The sequence below is a fragment of the Pyrus communis genome, chromosome 5, assembly GCF_963583255.1.
Source record: "Pyrus communis chromosome 5, drPyrComm1.1, whole genome shotgun sequence".
Taxonomy (NCBI): domain Eukaryota; kingdom Viridiplantae; phylum Streptophyta; class Magnoliopsida; order Rosales; family Rosaceae; genus Pyrus; species Pyrus communis.
The window spans coordinates 9,821,135-9,840,098 of NC_084807.1; the positions used below are offsets into that span (position 1 = coordinate 9,821,135).

An 18,964-nucleotide genomic window follows, 5' to 3' on the forward strand; every position below is an offset into this window, starting at 1 on the left:
GGCGAATACACGGATTGAATCGTTCTTTTGTGATGGTTTTCTCCCATGAAGAGTGAATGGGAGAATATATGTATGATGGTGGCTGAATTAATTAATGGGAGAGAATGGGAGTGACAGCTAGGGTGAATGATTAAAGGGTGCGGCTATGTTGGTGGAAAGTGTATGGAATGGAAGGGGAATATGTATAATGGTGGCTGAATTAATTAATGGGAGAGAATGGGAGTGACAGCTAGGGTGAATGATTAAAGGGTGCGGCTAGGTTGGTGGAAAGTGTATGGAATGGAAGGGGAATATGTATGATGGTGGCTGCAATATGAAAAGAATGACTAATTAATGCATGTAGGGTGCGGCTAGGTTGGAAAGGTGTGGAAGATGGCTGGAATTAGGGGAAGGAAATAGGTTTAATTCACAAATAAAAGGGCAAGGTGGCTGCAAGGAAAAGGATTAGGGTCTAGGTGCATAGAATGGGCCTAAAATACCCCCCTTGCACGGCAAGGGAAGGGGAGAAGGGAAAAAGGCACGGCAAGGGCTGGAATTTGGGCTAGGGCCTTTGTTTTGTGTCCTAAAGTGCATACGAAGCCCATAAAATGGCTAGAAAATATGGACGTTTAGATTAGGAAAGGTTACCAAAACGGGAAACTTAGGATTAACTTTCCTACTTCAAGTAGGAATCCTTGTTTGAGTAGGAATCCTCGTTTTGGTAGGAATTCATCGTTGGAGTAGGAATTCATCGTTTCTTCAAGTCTTCAACTCATTCATTCCTCTTTTGCTCCAAAAAGCTCCAATTTGCATCTTCTTGCACACTTTGGCCTTATAATCTGAAAATGCACAAAAGTGACTTTAAACACTAAAATAACTAAGGAAACACAACATAAATGCAAGAGAACAAGCTAATTAAGTCGCATGAATATGCTCCTATCAAATTCCCCCACACTTAACTTTTGCTAGTCCTCGAGCAAAACAAAACAAAACAAAACAAAACCTAAACCTTCCAACGTTTGCCTCAAGGATTTCCAATGAAACATGACATGTCAAAGATCACTACTCACGTGGCTTTTAGTCTTCCTTCCCCTCAAGCACATACTTAATCATAGTCACCATTCACTAGTTCGCAATTAATAACTTAAAACACATTTTGAATGTAGTAACATGCCTTAGAGAATTCCCTCAATTCCTCACTAGTTATGCACTCAATTTTCACTCAGATTTTCTGACTACACACCCTACACTAGTTATATGTGAGAAGATTGATGTAAACATGACAGACTAGTACTCACATATGTTATAACAAAGAACGCAATTTCTGGAGTAATTAAACATGTTTAGATATGATCTCATGAATGGGATGCTACTACTTAAATGCGAGAACCAGTGACACCATATGCTCATACCAAATTCAACCTCCACAATTGAAATGCACAACACTCAAGATAGAAGTCAAGGGTTGTAATGGGGCTTAGGGTATTGGCTAACAAGGAAAGATAGGGGTAAACAAAAGTTCTTTAAGCAATAGCAAGCAAAGTAATGAAATTGAGTCTTAGAATTCACTTAAAGTGCAGAAATCAACTTTTAGACAAATAAGGGAGATTCAAACAACTCTTAGGGCCTAATTCATTGTTTTGGGCCCTTACTTCAACAACCAATACTTTTAAACTCTTTTTCACTTATTTTTCTTTCTTTTTTTTTTTTTTTTTTTTTTCTTTTTTAAATTCTAGCCGTGCCTATGGCACATAACTCACATCAATAATCCTTCCCCCACACTTATTTTCTGCAACACATTAATCAAAAGGAATTCATTCATGCTTACTATGCTTCAAGAACAAGGGTACGGATGGTCCTAATCTAGGCTAGGTGAGGATGATATGGGTTAACAAAGAACAAATTGCTGGAGCGCAACACCTTCCTCTGCAGAACCATCCAGACAGAGGAGTTTAAGTCAAAACTAAGCTCGACATCATTGTTCTAATCAAAGAGCTTGAGAAGCCTCAACAACCCTCCGCTGGCGCCGTCGCCAAAGAGAAAAGCCTCGCCCGCGCGACGCTTTTAAATCGTCAACACTTCTTCAAAAAGCAAAAGTATCTCATATCATGCTTTCTCCATGTCCTTTCCTTTGTCCTTGTTCTTACTCGCAGGGCAAAGAGAAAGAGAGCAATCAGCTGGCACTTGGAATCAGTCTTCCGATCTGGAACCGACTGCCTGGAATCTATTCCCTGGTTGCTTACCTAGCGTTGCTCTCGAGTAGTCATCTTCAACGGTTGATACACTTCCAGAGAAGGGACCGCATCTGCCTGGAGAACAGCTAAGACGAGTGACAATGAAACATCAATCTTGTGGATCGTCAGCAAACGCAACAACTGCATATGCTGAGTCATCCTCTAACCCTCTTGAATATGAATTGGAAAGATTGAACAAAGAAACAGGTCATCACCTTCACCTCGTGCTTGCCTGCCATGCGTCTGAATCCTGAAACCGCTCATGGTCCTATTTTCACTCAAGATCAAGCCTCAATGGCCCTTGAAGAAATCACAAGTCCGATTCAAAATCAAGTGTTCGCCACCCTTGAATCAAATTCAAACTCCAGATAAGAAGAGTAAGTTCAGACCTTCGGAGGAGACCAAAAAAAAAAAAAAAAAAAAAAAAACCCCTCCAACCCAGTTCAAGATTAAGCCTGTGGAAAATCAATGATTGGAGGAAACCAGAAAATCTTCCAGTCGAATTCAAGTTCAAGCCCCGACGGCCCTTGAAGAAATGTCCAGCCCAATTCAAGATCAAGCCTCGACGGCCCTTGGGTTGACATCTACATTAAGGGACTTCAAAACGCATCTTCTACACATGATAAGCATGTGTATACGACGCGCCTTGAAGTGGGGGCATTTGTAGACACCGAAATTTCAGTGAAATAAATGTTAACCAATGTATTAAAATTACAACATTTATTCATTTCACTTACATCACACATTCATTTCACCTACATTACACATTTACTTCACCTACCAACTCCACTCATTTCACCAAAAAAATGGATGGTGGTGATTCACTCTCTTGGCCTATAAATAACCTTCTCCATCAAGAAAAGAAGGAGGGAAAAGAAAAAAAGGAATTTTAGAAACCTACACCAAAACCTTGAACCCTTGAAACTCTAAAGCTCTCAAGAAAATCCCGAAGGATCAAGAAAACACTCTTCGTTCTTCGTCAAATCCTCCTTCAAGGTCAAGCCCCAACGGCCCTTGAAGAACTTCCACCGACTCAAGATCAAGCCCCGACGGCCCCTTGAAGAAAGTGTTCATCATTCATCATCCGTTCATCCTAAGATCAAGCCCCAACGGCCCTTTGGATCAACAATCTCAACAAACCTATACACCCATTCTTCAAGATCAAGCCCAACGCCCCTTGAAGAAAGTGTTCATCATTCATCATCCGTTCATCCTAAGATCAAGCCCCAACGGCCCTTTGGATCAACAATCTCAACAAACCTATACACCCATTCTTCAAGATCAAGCCCAACGCCCCTTGAAGATCCATTCATCAACTGTTCATCCCTAGATCAAGCCCCGACGGCCCTTTGGATCAACAGCTCATCCACAAACCTACACCCTACGAAGATAGAATCAGAGGATCCAATTACAAAGAGATTGTAACCCTAAAAATCATTAATATAAAAAATATATTTTGTACACGTATGCTTGTTTCTTGTTTCAGGAATTTTTCGTGTTTACAATACCAATAAAACATAAACAGCCTATGTAAATTGGGTTTATAACTCTTTCTTGTTTGTATTCCCTATTTCTGATGTAATAGCCTCTGATGCAAGCATCATTATAATGCCAATTTTTTAAGAATGATCTCAGTTCACTTGCTCTGATTGATCTCAGTGTGTTGCATCATCTTATATGAAGTTTATACATTTTATTGAATACATTTTTACTCTCCTCTTTTAAGAATTCATTGAAGAAATAATATTTGCTGAGAATTTTGTGGGATTTCTTGAAGCACGGAGTCTCTTTACATAGTCCAGTTAATATTGCTTAGTGCTGATGTATAAGGAGAACTCTCATTGCATCAACCTGAACAAACATGGTTTTGCTTAGTTGCTAACCCGGGTAATTTTTATGCCCTATTTGCCTTCACCATTTCCAGTTGAATAAATTGGTTAAAGTGTTTATGAGGTAGGAGACTGTAATGTATATTGGTAGACAGTTAATGAACACCTTCATGAGCATTCTGATTTGGTTCCTTATGGATTTATGTACTATCTAACTATTAACATTCTTTTCTATGATCCTATACCAGATTTGTTTGTTGTTGCACTAGATTTAACCTTGATTCTTAACTAATGTTTGATGGTGGATATGCAGTGCTTTCATTCAGGAGTTTCAGAACTTGGACATGGCACGGGCTTTCCCAGCATTATATTTCATGCATATGAGAATAGGGTTCTAGCTTGAAAGGGTTAGCCCAATAATTTAGTTTTGTTTGAATAACTGTAATTGGTTGTTAATATGTTGGGAAGACTGATCGACTAAGGCTAGTACGTGTAGTTTTGTACTGTTTTGGTTCTTTATTGAATATTTTCCACATATTTAACAAAGTCTTAAAACCCGCAGCGTCGCGTGGGCTCAATTTCTAGTGTGTACAAAGCATGAAAGAAATATTTTCATGAATGATATATAGATTAATTTTTATTTATTTTCATAGATACCTTTTATCACAGGTTTAATGTATATTATTAACTTATGGTATAGGTTACATATAAGATTATAAATAAGTTTTTGTTATAATATAATATGTAGATGGCCCATATGAATAGTTTGTTACTTTTCATGAGAAGAAAATTAGATGGATTATTATTCATGCACAATAATTTCACTATTCATTTAAAGAAAATTTGTAAAATGAGTATTGTTGCTACAACATCCCTTTGCCTCCTCTGATAGGAGCATATTTAGGCGACTTACTTAGCTTGTTTTTGTGCATTTATATTGTTAATTCATAGTTGTTTTAGTAGTTTAAGCCATTTTCGTGTGTTTTTAGGTTCATATGGCTAAGGAAGCAAAAAGATGCATTTTTGGAGCATTTTGGAGCAAAATTGGACTTGGAATGGATAGCTTATGTTTGGAGCAAAAGGAATGGACGAAATTGAAGGATTCCTAATCCATTGCAGCCACATGCACCCATAATCATTCACACCTTGCAGCCACATGCATTCACTCTTCATAAATCAGCCACATGCACATTCAATCATTCACACCAAAACCTTGCACATGCAATCCCTTTAATTAATTCAACCTAGCTATCATTGCACATGCATTCACTCTTTAACCCACATGCACTCCCATTCTTTAATCCATTCAGCCACAAGACATTATCATTGCACCACATTCAGCCATTCCATCTCCCATTTCAGATTGCATTCCAATCATTCCTTCAAATCACATGCACTCCCACCCTTTAAATCACATGCATTCCCTTCATAAATCAGCCACATGCACTCATAATCATTCAACCAACCTAGCTGTCATGTTTCCCCTTTCATCATTCCCTCACATTCTTTAATTCAGCCAACACATGCTTACACATGCATTTCCAACCCACATGCATCCTTTAATCATTCAAACATGCAGCCACATTCCCTCCTAGCTGTCATGTTCCCCCCATTTCACCTATAAATAAGCATGCATTACACCTCAATTCATTCAATTCGTCCATATTCAGAAAATCATCCAAAACACCACTCCAACCACTCCCCATCCCTCCAAAACACTTCACACTATCCCAAAACTCACCTTAGACCTTGTGATACAACAACGAGGAAGAGAAGAGTGCCTAAACGTTCATACAATTCAAGTTTGAGTTGTTGGAATGTTTAGGTGTTTCTTTGATCTCAATGTTTAAATTCAATTCTCTTTGTTTTGTACGTATGAGGAATGGAAGAGAATAGTGCCTAAACGTTCATACAATTCAAGTTTGAGTTGTTGGAATGTTTAGGTGTTTCTTTGATTTCAAAGTTATGAGGAACTAAACCCCCCCTTGGCTAGGGGGGGATTCGAAATATATGTTTATGCTTGCATTTTGATTTGATTACTTCTAATTGCGTTTCATAAGTTATGGATTCAATTTGTTTAACCGTTTGATTGATAACTTATTTATGTATGTTTATTGAGAATGCGCGCTTAATTTTCATGCATAAATATGACGCTAGAATATAAGTGAGTTTCACCTAATCGTTATGAACTTATATTCATGATAGGAGCATATTCATGCGACTTAAATGGCTTGTTCTCGTGCATTTACGTTATGTTTCTCTAGTTATTTTAGTCCTTTATGCTTCTTTTGTGTGTTTTCAGGTTCTAAGGGCAAGGTATGCAAAAGGATGCCTTTGTGATACATATATGTGAGTGTTCGTTTTCATGTTTACATCAATCTTCTCACATATGACTAGATTAGGGTGTGTAGTTAGAAAATCTGAGTGAAAATCGAGTGCATATCTTGTAAGGAATTGAGCAAATTCTCTAAGGCATGTTACTACATTCAAAACATGGTTTTAAATGCTTAATTGTGAACTAGTATATGGTGACTATGATTAAGAATGTACTTAAGTGTGAAGATGACTAAAATATGTGGGAATGATGATTTTTAACGTGTCATGTGCATTGGAAATCCCTAAGACGGTTGTTGGAAGGTTTAGGTTGTGTTTTACTTGTTTTGTTTCGTTTGGTTTTGTTTTGTTTTTCTTTCTGTTTTGCTCGAGGACTAGCAAAAGATAAGTGTGGGGGTATTTGATAGGAGCATATTCATGCGACTTAAATGGCTTGTTCTCGTGCATTTACGTTATGTTTCTCTAGTTATTTTAGTCCTTTATGCTTCTTTTGTGTGTTTTCAGGTTCTAAGGGCAAGGTATGCAAAAGGATGCCTTTTGGAGCCTTTTGGAGCAAATTAGAGATTGGAATGGATATCATATGCTTGGAGCCAAGAGGATGGACGAAATTAAAGACTTGAAGTAGGAAAGTTAAATCCTAAAAGACCTCATGTTTAAGCATCATTGAAGACTCCTACGCATTTTAGAACACAAAAACAACATTCCTTGCAACCTTAGGACATTGTCGTGTGTTTCCTTGTGTCTCCCTTCCTTGCCATGCAAGGAAGGGCTTTGTTCCCTATTTTAAACACTTAAAGCATTCATTTATCATATCATTCACTTATCATATCATTCACTTATTATAAGCATTCACTTATCATATCATTCACTTATCAAACCATTCACTTATCACTTCCATTCACTTATCACGTATCACTTCCATTCACTTATCACTCACCACATATCATTCATTTATCACTTAACATATCATTCATTTATCACTTAATACATCATTCACTTATCAGTTATCATACTCATAATCGTCTACACATTTCAACCATTTAAACATATGCATTTCAACTCACATGCATCATCATCATGCAACCAACCTTGCCACATGCTTTCCAAGCTTTCCCCCTTCATCATTAAGCCACATTCACTCCCATTTCTCTCCCCTTAACAGCCCTAAACCGTGCATAATTAAAGGACACCATTCAACACACACATGCACCAAAAGACAACATTGGCATGCATCACATGCATTTCCAACACTTCCCCCTTTGTGCCGTGCCTTCCCTTCCACTTTCCAACCACATTCTTTCAATTCCCACTTCATCATTACACCACCTAAGCCACATGCACTCCCATTCTTTAATTCAGCCACTTAATCATTCAACCACAAAACAATCACACAACACACCAACACACATGCATCCTGAAATTCTTTGCCGTGCAATCACATGCATTTCCCTTGACATTTTCAGCCATCACACTTCATCATTACACCACCATTCACTCTTTAACCCACACACACTTCACACAAACAACATTCACATGCATTCACATGCATTTCCAACACAAAACACACTCAAAACCGTGGCCACCTTTGCATTTCAGCATTCCCATTTGCATTTTCAGATTTCCAGCTTTCCAACCTAGCCACATTCACATGCATTCACTCATAATCATTCACCAAACTTGCAGCCACATTTCCACCCACCTCCTAGCTGTCATGTTCCCTCCATTACTCCTATAAATACCCTTGCATTCATTCATTCAATATCATCTCATTTCATACACAACACACCACAAACACACCACCAAACTTCCTTTGCCGTGGCTTCCCATCTCTCCCTTATAATCCAAACACCATTCCTCTTCCATTTCAATCATTCCCCAATCCATTCAACACACCAACAACATCCCTTAGACCTTATGCTACAATAAAGAGGAAGATAAGAGGGCCTAAACGTTCATACAATTCAAGTTTGAGTTGTTGGAATGTTTAGGTGTTTCTTTGATTTCAATGTTTAATTTTAATTCTCTTTGTTTTGTATGAGGAACTAAACCCCCCTTGGCTAGGGGGGGATTCGAAATATATGTTTATGCTTGCATTTTGATTTGATTAATTCTAATTGCGTTTCATAAGTTGTGGATTCAATTTGTTTAACTATTTGATTGATAACTTATTTATGTATGTTTATTAAGAGTGCACACTTAATTTTCATGCATGAATATGACGCTAGAATATAAGTGAGTTTCACCTAATCGTTATGAACTTATATTCACAAGTAGTGGAGGTTGCTTATAAACAATCGCGTTAAACGAATTCTTGGCATAAGTTTCATGCAATCATAGTAACGAATGCCTCGTCAACACTTATAATCTTCATAGAGCGTAATGATTCTTGCTTGTATCTCTATTATGCAATCATGTAGGGGACTTGTGGGGAATGTTTTGGGTTGTCGTATGCAATCATCCAATTCAATAACGTTAGGAAGATTTGAAGGTTAATTAGTGCATCACGGTTAACTTGGGGAGTTGAGAATTAATGATTTATTGAAACGCAATTGGAAATCATTTTATTATGCAAGTATAACATATGTGGAGATGAACCCCGTAGCTAACTTTCCATCCATTTGTTCTTTCTTTTCTTGTTTCTGTTTTCATGTTTAATTTAACTTGTTGTTCAATTATGTTAAACATGTGAAACTAATTTCTTTTTAGTTAGAGGCGAATTTGAAGCCATGGACATATGTTGGTTATGATTTGATTTACTCCAGTTATGAACTCATGAACTTTAGATGTGGTTTACTTTTCTGTTTTGATTAAGAACTTGTTTATGTATGTGGGTTGAGGGTCGACACTTAATTTGCATGCCTAAACTTGATGCTAGGATATAAGGGAATTTCACCTAATCGTTATGAACTTATATTCATGAGTAGTAAAAATCGCTAGTCACGATTGTGTTTAGTAAACCCTAGGCTGGATTAACATGCGTTTTCCATGGTTATGAATGCCTAGTCGATGTTTATGATTTCCGTTGAACTTAATGATCTTTGTTAAATGTCTCTATCATGCGTATTCCATGGTTAGGGACTTTGATTAGGAATGCTTTGGATTGTCGTATGCAATCATCCAATCCAATGAATCTAGGGAAATCTGAAAGTTAATTTAAGCGGACCTAATTAACTTGGAGCATTGTCATTCATCGTTTGTTGAAGTCATAACTGGGAGTCAAATTATATGCTTATGTTCATGTGTGGATAAGGAACCCTCTAACTAGTTTTTCATCATTCTATTTTATCAATTTCGTTTTTATAATCTGTTTCCAAGTTTCTGTTTTAGTTTAAATTCATCCAAAACCAATCCCCCATTTATTTTAAAGTGTTAGATTAGTTAGAAATACATTTATTTTGTGTTTTTACGTTTTTGAGTCAGTTTCCAAGTGATTTGCAATCCCTCCTAATCCCCGGCAACGGCGCCAAAATTTGATGCGAGATTTATACGCACACAAATTAAACCCTCTTTTCGTCAAATTGTAGTATATGTATAAGTAGACTTACAAACATAGTGTGGTGAGGGCTCAAAAATGGCAGCCCTTTCAATAATGTTACTATGGCGACTTTCGGCCATATTGGGTGGTTGTAGACCAATCACTCCAAGTTCTTCTCCAATGGTGGTGCTTGATACATCCTTCGTGGTAAGTGTGGATCCTCTCGGCCCTTTGTCCTTATGCACATCTACGACAAAGCAAGAACGGCTATCGTTAGGATTCTTAATAGAGTCATAAACATTAAATTTAATTATATCACCACCAAACTCCATTGTTAGTGCTCCTTTGGCCACATCAATCTTTGTTTGGGCCGTTTTCATGAACGGACGGCCTACCAAGAGTGGCAATGATGGAGCATCGCTCGAATCCTCCATTTCTAAGACATAAAAATCTGCAGGAAAAATGAGATGATTGACCTGCACTAAAACATCCTCAAGGACTCCCTTGGGATAAACATTAGAACGATCGGCCAATTGAATTATAACGCCATCTTGTTTTAACTCACCAAGGTTCATAGATGCATAAATGGAATATGGCATAACATTGATAGAAGCACCTAAGTCTAACATGCATTGTTCAAATTTATTGTTTCCAATTATGCATGGGATAGTAAAGCTCCCTGGATCCTTACATTTTGGAGGTAACTTTCGTTGCAAAACCGCAGATACATTTTCACTCACTTTCACAACTTCCTTGTTTGAAATTCTTTTCCTAGTTGTGCATAACTCTTTTAAAAACTTTGCATACCTGGGCACTTGCTTAATGGCATCAAGTAAAGGAATGTTTACTTGGACTTTCCGAAACGTCTCCAGAATGTCTTTTTCCTGCTCCTCCTTCTTTGTTTGCATGAACCTACTAGGAAAAGGCACATTGAAAGGAAAAACATTAGTCGGAACCGAATTTGACACATTCTTACCCTTTTTGGCCGAATTAGACAATTTGGAGTCATTTGAAGCTTGCGGCAAAGGTGTTTCCACCTTTGCCGTGGGTTGGCTTAATTCCTCCTCTTCAATTCTCCGTTTTTCATCCTTTTCGGGGCTTGATGGTGATGGCTTGGATGTAATGCCAACTTCCTTGCCACTTCTCAAGGTAATTGCGTTGGCCGTTTCGAACCCTCCCTTTGGGTTTGGAATGGTTGAGCTTGGGAGCTTGCCTTGGTCTCGGAATTGCACTACAAACTCCGCAATCTGCCCAATTTGCTTCTCCAATTGATCCACCCTCTTATCTTGGTTTTGCATGGCTTTGGCTTGGTTTTCTTGCCCCTGAGACAAATTAGTTAGTAACTTAAGAAGTGTATCATTATCTAAGGTGTTACCTGAACTTGTTTGGGCAGATTGTGGAGGTGCTTGTGTGGGTGCGAATGGCTTGGTGAAGAAGCCCGGGGGTTGTTGCCTTCGTTGGTGCGGGAGCCCAATCGATATAAAGGTGGTGGGAGCAGTTATATGGATTGTCGGAACCGAAACACCACCATCAGGGAGGATCATTATCCCCGCCCATTCAGTGAGCCATACTACGAGAAATTTCAAGAAGTATACCGTGGAGGACATACCCCTCCATGCCGTGAGCCAGAGTGAAGATTAAAAGAAGGTTTCGTCCGGCTGGAAGACGTTAAAGCAAGCGCTACTTGGGAGGCAACCCATGCAATCAACAAAGGACGAACTTGGGAATCGCTTCACACTCAGATTTGCGTCCCTAAACCCTTTCCTTTGTTGCTTACTTTATGTTATGTGTAATGTGTTTAATTGTGTCTAAAACATTGAGGACAATGTTTAGTTTAAGTGTGGGGGGGGGTAACATTCTGTTTTGAGATATTTTTGCATGAAATTCGTAGGGTTTTACCACCTAACATGTCTAAACTTGTTTCCCACTGTTTTTAAGTGTTTTTAAGCTATTTTAGAGTGTTTTAGAGTATGTTGACTTAAAAATCCGAAAATACCATAAAAATTTGAAAAATTGCTTTGAAAAACCCAAAAAGAGTTGTTTTTGTGTGTTTGTTTGTGTCGTAGGTTACCTTCCAACACAATGATGAGGATTTGGTTTTTAATTGCATGATGGTTAAAGAAAGTTATAAACATGGATGGACGTTTGATATACTCTTTGGTTTATGCTTGTTTGTAGTTATAGTTTACGAATTCACATGTAATCACAAATGATAAAAATCAGTTTTTGTAACATGCTTGAAGGAAGGAACTCAAACTAACGCTACATCCCGGTGAGACTTGAGCCTAAACATTATTTGGAGAGTTAAAATCTGTGCATTATTGTTTCTAAAGTTGTTGCATGATCTCATTATTCATTGCTTGGTTACTACTTAGAAGGCGTTTCATAACTTAGTTCCAAATGCTAGAACTCATGCCCATTTCATTCAAAGCATGTTATTGATTTGCATAACACGTATTCAGGATGAAGTTGTGTAGTGACCACCATCAAAGCAAACAGCCATGTGCCCTTCACCCATTTTGTGTTTAAGTTTAACCCCATTGAGCCGTGTTAGCCCATATTCTTTGTTAACCCGCATTATCCTCACCTAGCTTAGATTAGGATCATCCTTACCTTTGTTCTTGAAGCATAGTAAGCAATGAATTCCTTTTGATTAATGTGTTGCAGGAAATAAGTGTGGGGGAAGAATGATGGATGTGAGTTTATGTGCCATAGGCACGGTTAGAAAAAAAAAAAAAAAAAAAAAAAAAAAGAGAAAACAAAAAGAAAAGAAGAAAGAAAAGAAAAGAAAAGAAAAAAAAAGAGTTGAAAATAGTTGAAAAGTTTTGGTTGTTAAAGTAAGGGCCCAAAACAATGAATTAGGCCCTAAGAGTTGTTTGAATCTTCCCTATTTGTCTAAAAGTTGATTTCTGCATTCTAAGGGAATTCTAGGACTTAATTTCAATACTTTGCTTGATATTGCTTAAAGAACTTTTGTTTATCCCTACCTTTCGTTGTTAGCCAATACCCCAAGCCCCGTTACAACCCTCAACTTCTATCTTGAGTGTTATGTGTTTCAATTTGTGGAGTTTGAACTTGGTATGAGCATATGGTGTCACTGGTTCTCGCATCTAAGTAGTAGCATTCCATTCATGAGATCATATCTAAACATGCTTATTAACTCCAGAAATTGCGTTCTTTGTGATACATATATGTGAGTGTTCGTTTTCATGTTTACATCAATCTTCTCACATATGACTAGATTAGGGTGTGTAGTTAGAAAATCTGAGTGAAAATCGAGTGCATATCTTGTAAGGAATTGAGCAAATTCTCTAAGGCATGTTACTACATTCAAAACATGGTTTTAAATGCTTAATTGTGAACTAGTATATGGTGACTATGATTAAGAATGTACTTAAGTGTGAAGATGACTAAAATATGTGGGAATGATGATTTTTAACGTGTCATGTGCATTGGAAATCCCTAAGACGGTTGTTGGAAGGTTTAGGTTGTGTTTTACTTGTTTTGTTTCGTTTGGTTTTGTTTTGTTTTTCTTTCTGTTTTGCTCGAGGACTAGCAAAAGATAAGTGTGGGGGTATTTGATAGGAGCATATTCATGCGACTTAAATGGCTTGTTCTCGTGCATTTACGTTATGTTTCTCTAGTTATTTTAGTCCTTTATGCTTCTTTTGTGTGTTTTCAGGTTCTAAGGGCAAGGTATGCAAAAGGATGCCTTTTGGAGCCTTTTGGAGCAAATTAGAGATTGGAATGGATATCATATGCTTGGAGCCAAGAGGATGGACGAAATTAAAGACTTGAAGTAGGAAAGTTAAATCCTAAAAGACCTCATGTTTAAGCATCATTGAAGACTCCTACGCATTTTAGAACACAAAAACAACATTCCTTGCAACCTTAGGACATTGTCGTGTGTTTCCTTGTGTCTCCCTTCCTTGCCATGCAAGGAAGGGCTTTGTTCCCTATTTTAAACACTTAAAGCATTCATTTATCATATCATTCACTTATCATATCATTCACTTATTATAAGCATTCACTTATCATATCATTCACTTATCAAACCATTCACTTATCACTTCCATTCACTTATCACGTATCACTTCCATTCACTTATCACTCACCACATATCATTCATTTATCACTTAACATATCATTCATTTATCACTTAATACATCATTCACTTATCAGTTATCATACTCATAATCGTCTACACATTTCAACCATTTAAACATATGCATTTCAACTCACATGCATCATCATCATGCAACCAACCTTGCCACATGCTTTCCAAGCTTTCCCCCTTCATCATTAAGCCACATTCACTCCCATTTCTCTCCCCTTAACAGCCCTAAACCGTGCATAATTAAAGGACACCATTCAACACACACATGCACCAAAAGACAACATTGGCATGCATCACATGCATTTCCAACACTTCCCCCTTTGTGCCGTGCCTTCCCTTCCACTTTCCAACCACATTCTTTCAATTCCCACTTCATCATTACACCACCTAAGCCACATGCACTCCCATTCTTTAATTCAGCCACTTAATCATTCAACCACAAAACAATCACACAACACACCAACACACATGCATCCTGAAATTCTTTGCCGTGCAATCACATGCATTTCCCTTGACATTTTCAGCCATCACACTTCATCATTACACCACCATTCACTCTTTAACCCACACACACTTCACACAAACAACATTCACATGCATTCACATGCATTTCCAACACAAAACACACTCAAAACCGTGGCCACCTTTGCATTTCAGCATTCCCATTTGCATTTTCAGATTTCCAGCTTTCCAACCTAGCCACATTCACATGCATTCACTCATAATCATTCACCAAACTTGCAGCCACATTTCCACCCACCTCCTAGCTGTCATGTTCCCTCCATTACTCCTATAAATACCCTTGCATTCATTCATTCAATATCATCTCATTTCATACACAACACACCACAAACACACCACCAAACTTCCTTTGCCGTGGCTTCCCATCTCTCCCTTATAATCCAAACACCATTCCTCTTCCATTTCAATCATTCCCCAATCCATTCAACACACCAACAACATCCCTTAGACCTTATGCTACAATAAAGAGGAAGATAAGAGGGCCTAAACGTTCATACAATTCAAGTTTGAGTTGTTGGAATGTTTAGGTGTTTCTTTGATTTCAATGTTTAATTTTAATTCTCTTTGTTTTGTATGAGGAACTAAACCCCCCTTGGCTAGGGGGGGATTCGAAATATATGTTTATGCTTGCATTTTGATTTGATTAATTCTAATTGCGTTTCATAAGTTGTGGATTCAATTTGTTTAACTATTTGATTGATAACTTATTTATGTATGTTTATTAAGAGTGCACACTTAATTTTCATGCATGAATATGACGCTAGAATATAAGTGAGTTTCACCTAATCGTTATGAACTTATATTCACAAGTAGTGGAGGTTGCTTATAAACAATCGCGTTAAACGAATTCTTGGCATAAGTTTCATGCAATCATAGTAACGAATGCCTCGTCAACACTTATAATCTTCATAGAGCGTAATGATTCTTGCTTGTATCTCTATTATGCAATCATGTAGGGGACTTGTGGGGAATGTTTTGGGTTGTCGTATGCAATCATCCAATTCAATAACGTTAGGAAGATTTGAAGGTTAATTAGTGCATCACGGTTAACTTGGGGAGTTGAGAATTAATGATTTATTGAAACGCAATTGGAAATCATTTTATTATGCAAGTATAACATATGTGGAGATGAACCCCGTAGCTAACTTTCCATCCATTTGTTCTTTCTTTTCTTGTTTCTGTTTTCATGTTTAATTTAACTTGTTGTTCAATTATGTTAAACATGTGAAACTAATTTCTTTTTAGTTAGAGGCGAATTTGAAGCCATGGACATATGTTGGTTATGATTTGATTTACTCCAGTTATGAACTCATGAACTTTAGATGTGGTTTACTTTTCTGTTTTGATTAAGAACTTGTTTATGTATGTGGGTTGAGGGTCGACACTTAATTTGCATGCCTAAACTTGATGCTAGGATATAAGGGAATTTCACCTAATCGTTATGAACTTATATTCATGAGTAGTAAAAATCGCTAGTCACGATTGTGTTTAGTAAACCCTAGGCTGGATTAACATGCGTTTTCCATGGTTATGAATGCCTAGTCGATGTTTATGATTTCCGTTGAACTTAATGATCTTTGTTAAATGTCTCTATCATGCGTATTCCATGGTTAGGGACTTTGATTAGGAATGCTTTGGATTGTCGTATGCAATCATCCAATCCAATGAATCTAGGGAAATCTGAAAGTTAATTTAAGCGGACCTAATTAACTTGGAGCATTGTCATTCATCGTTTGTTGAAGTCATAACTGGGAGTCAAATTATATGCTTATGTTCATGTGTGGATAAGGAACCCTCTAACTAGTTTTTCATCATTCTATTTTATCAATTTCGTTTTTATAATCTGTTTCCAAGTTTCTGTTTTAGTTTAAATTCATCCAAAACCAATCCCCCATTTATTTTAAAGTGTTAGATTAGTTAGAAATACATTTATTTTGTGTTTTTACGTTTTTGAGTCAGTTTCCAAGTGATTTGCAATCCCTCCTAATCCCCGGTCCAGAACGATCCCTACTTATACATATACTACAATTTGACGAAAAGAGGGTTTAATTTGTGTGCATATAAATCTCGCATCAATTCACAAGTAGTGGAGGTTGCTTATAAACAATCGCGTTAAACGAATTCTTGGCATAAGTTTCATGCGTATTCCATAGTAACGAATGCCTCGTCGATGTTTATGATTTCCGTTGAACTTAATGATCTTTGTTGAATGTCTCTATCATGCGTATTCCATAGTTAGGGACTTTGATTAGGAATAATTTGGTTGTAATGCGTATTCCATTCAATCCAATGAATCTAGGGAAATCTGAAGGTTAATTTAAGCGGACCTAATTAACTTGGAGCATTGAGAATTCATGGTTTATTGAAATGCAATTGGAAATCGTTTTATTATGCAAGTGTAACATGTATGGAGATGAACCCCTTAGCTATTCTATCATCCATTCATTCCATTTCATCAATTTCATATTTACATTCTGTTTTAATTGCAATTTGTTCAATTAGTTTTAATTTCGTATAAACCTCAATCCCCCTTTACTTTAGTGTCCAATTTAGTTAGAAAGTATCTTAGTTTGTGTTTCTAAGTGTTTTGAATCAATTTATTAACCAATTTCGTCCAAAGTAGTCAAAGTGCTCAAAACTGCCCAGATTGTGGTTTTTAGGCAGATTTGAGTGTTTTGGTGCTGTTTTGAGTCTTTTAGTTTGTTTGAGTGTTTTAAAGTTTAGTTTTGCATTCTTTGAGTCTAGTATAGTGTTTTATATTGTGTTTTTACGTTTTTGAGTCAGTTTCCAAGTGATTTGCAATCCCTCCTAATCCCCGGTTAAGAACGATCCCTACTTATACATATACTACAATTTGACGAAAAGAGGGTTTAATTTGTGTGCGTATAAATCTCGCATCATCCTCCAACAAACGTAAAATACCTAGATGTAGACCTCCTGTCAATAACATTGTCAGTCCAATCTGCAGCAGTAAACCCCTTTTTTAGATGCCCATGTTTCCCATAAATTAGTCCTTTACCAGGTGCAGACTTCAGATATGCCAAAATTTCCATTACCGCAGCCATGTGATATTCACTAAGTGAGTGCATAAACTGACTTACAACACATACAACATATGAAATATTAGGATGAGTATGAGATAAATAAATTAATGTCCCTACAAGTCTTTGATATCTATCCTTATCAATAGAAACCTGATCTGGGTAAATACCCAAGTGATGTTTTTCTTCCATATGAGTATCCACATGTTTACACCCTAACATACTAGTCTCTTTCAATAAATCTAGCACACATTTTCGCTGCAATAAGAAAACACCTTTTGGTGAATGAGCTACCTCAACTCTAAGGAAGTATTTCAATTCTCCTATATCTTTCATCTCAAATTTAGATGCAAGATTTACCTGTAACTTCTGGATTTCTTTTGAATCATCCATATAATAATCATATCATCCACATAGATAATTAAACAAGTCAAAATGTTGCTAAGCTCATATTTATATATATTTTACATCAAATTCACTTGTATTTTCTTAGTTAGTTCCTTATATTTTTGAGTTATTTACTTTGTTTTTATGTTTTGTAGGATTTGTCAAGCAAAGAAAAGAAAAATAGCACAAATGGGATTTTAAGTAACAAATTCGTCAAAACTGCCTGTGCAGGTCAGCTGACTTTGGAAGAAATTTGCGAACCGCTCAGAATGAATTAGAGAATGAGCCTTATATGCTTGGAAAGCTACGGATGTCTATTTTCTGGATCATTTCGCGGATTGTTAATATCATTTTTCTAGAAGAAGTTATGGCCATTTTAATACTGAAAGGTTCCCAAGAGGCTGAACAGTTTGTAACTGATAAGAAAGCATTGAAAGCAATAAATCCAATAAACCTAGCAGCCAAAACTGATGCAATCAAGAACAAACCAGCTGACACCTATTCAAATATCATAGGAAATGGAATTAAAGATGAGGATTAAGAGGGAGTAATTGGCAAAGGCTACCCAAGGAGTTACAATTGTTTTACCATTTCCTCTCAATTATTGTCATCACTAAATGGCTATTAGTGGGTGAGTTAAGGTGAAGAAAATGATGCAGCAAGAATTGGTTTAAAAGTAGCGTTGGGGAAGGAAGGAAAAAAAAAGCCTCAGTCAATTTCTTTCGGTTCTATTTTCTCAAACTCATGTCTATCTGTTGTTTTAACTTAAGGATTGTGTAACTAAATTTTTAGTAGTTAGGGGCTGCTTGAAGCCTCAAATATGATTGCAAGTTTGTTATGACATTTCGTTTGAATTACTTTTATGAATGGATGAAAATTGGTTCACTACTTGTCTCATTGATGAATTCTTTATGTGTTTTCTACGGATGCATACTTAGTAAGCATATCTAGGATTTTAATGCTATGAATATGTGTGTGTCTGCCCTTGTCGAATGAGGACCTACATATGTTCTAGAGTAGTACGCGTTAATTGCGATTAACATGTG

At 37.0% G+C, this 18,964-nt stretch overlaps 1 long non-coding RNA gene across 2 annotated transcripts in view; it reads left to right on the plus strand.

Annotated features, from left to right (window-relative positions):
• LOC137735212 (uncharacterized) overlaps positions 1–18,389 on the plus strand; it is a 112,920-nt gene extending 94,531 nt beyond the window's left edge. For both annotated transcript variants that reach the window (XR_011068620.1, XR_011068619.1), the window contains 2 exons: positions 4,356–4,449; positions 18,150–18,389. This is a non-coding gene — a long non-coding RNA (uncharacterized lncRNA). The remainder of the gene's footprint in view (positions 1–4,355; positions 4,450–18,149) is intronic.
• The last annotated feature ends 575 nt before the right edge of the window (positions 18,390–18,964 follow it).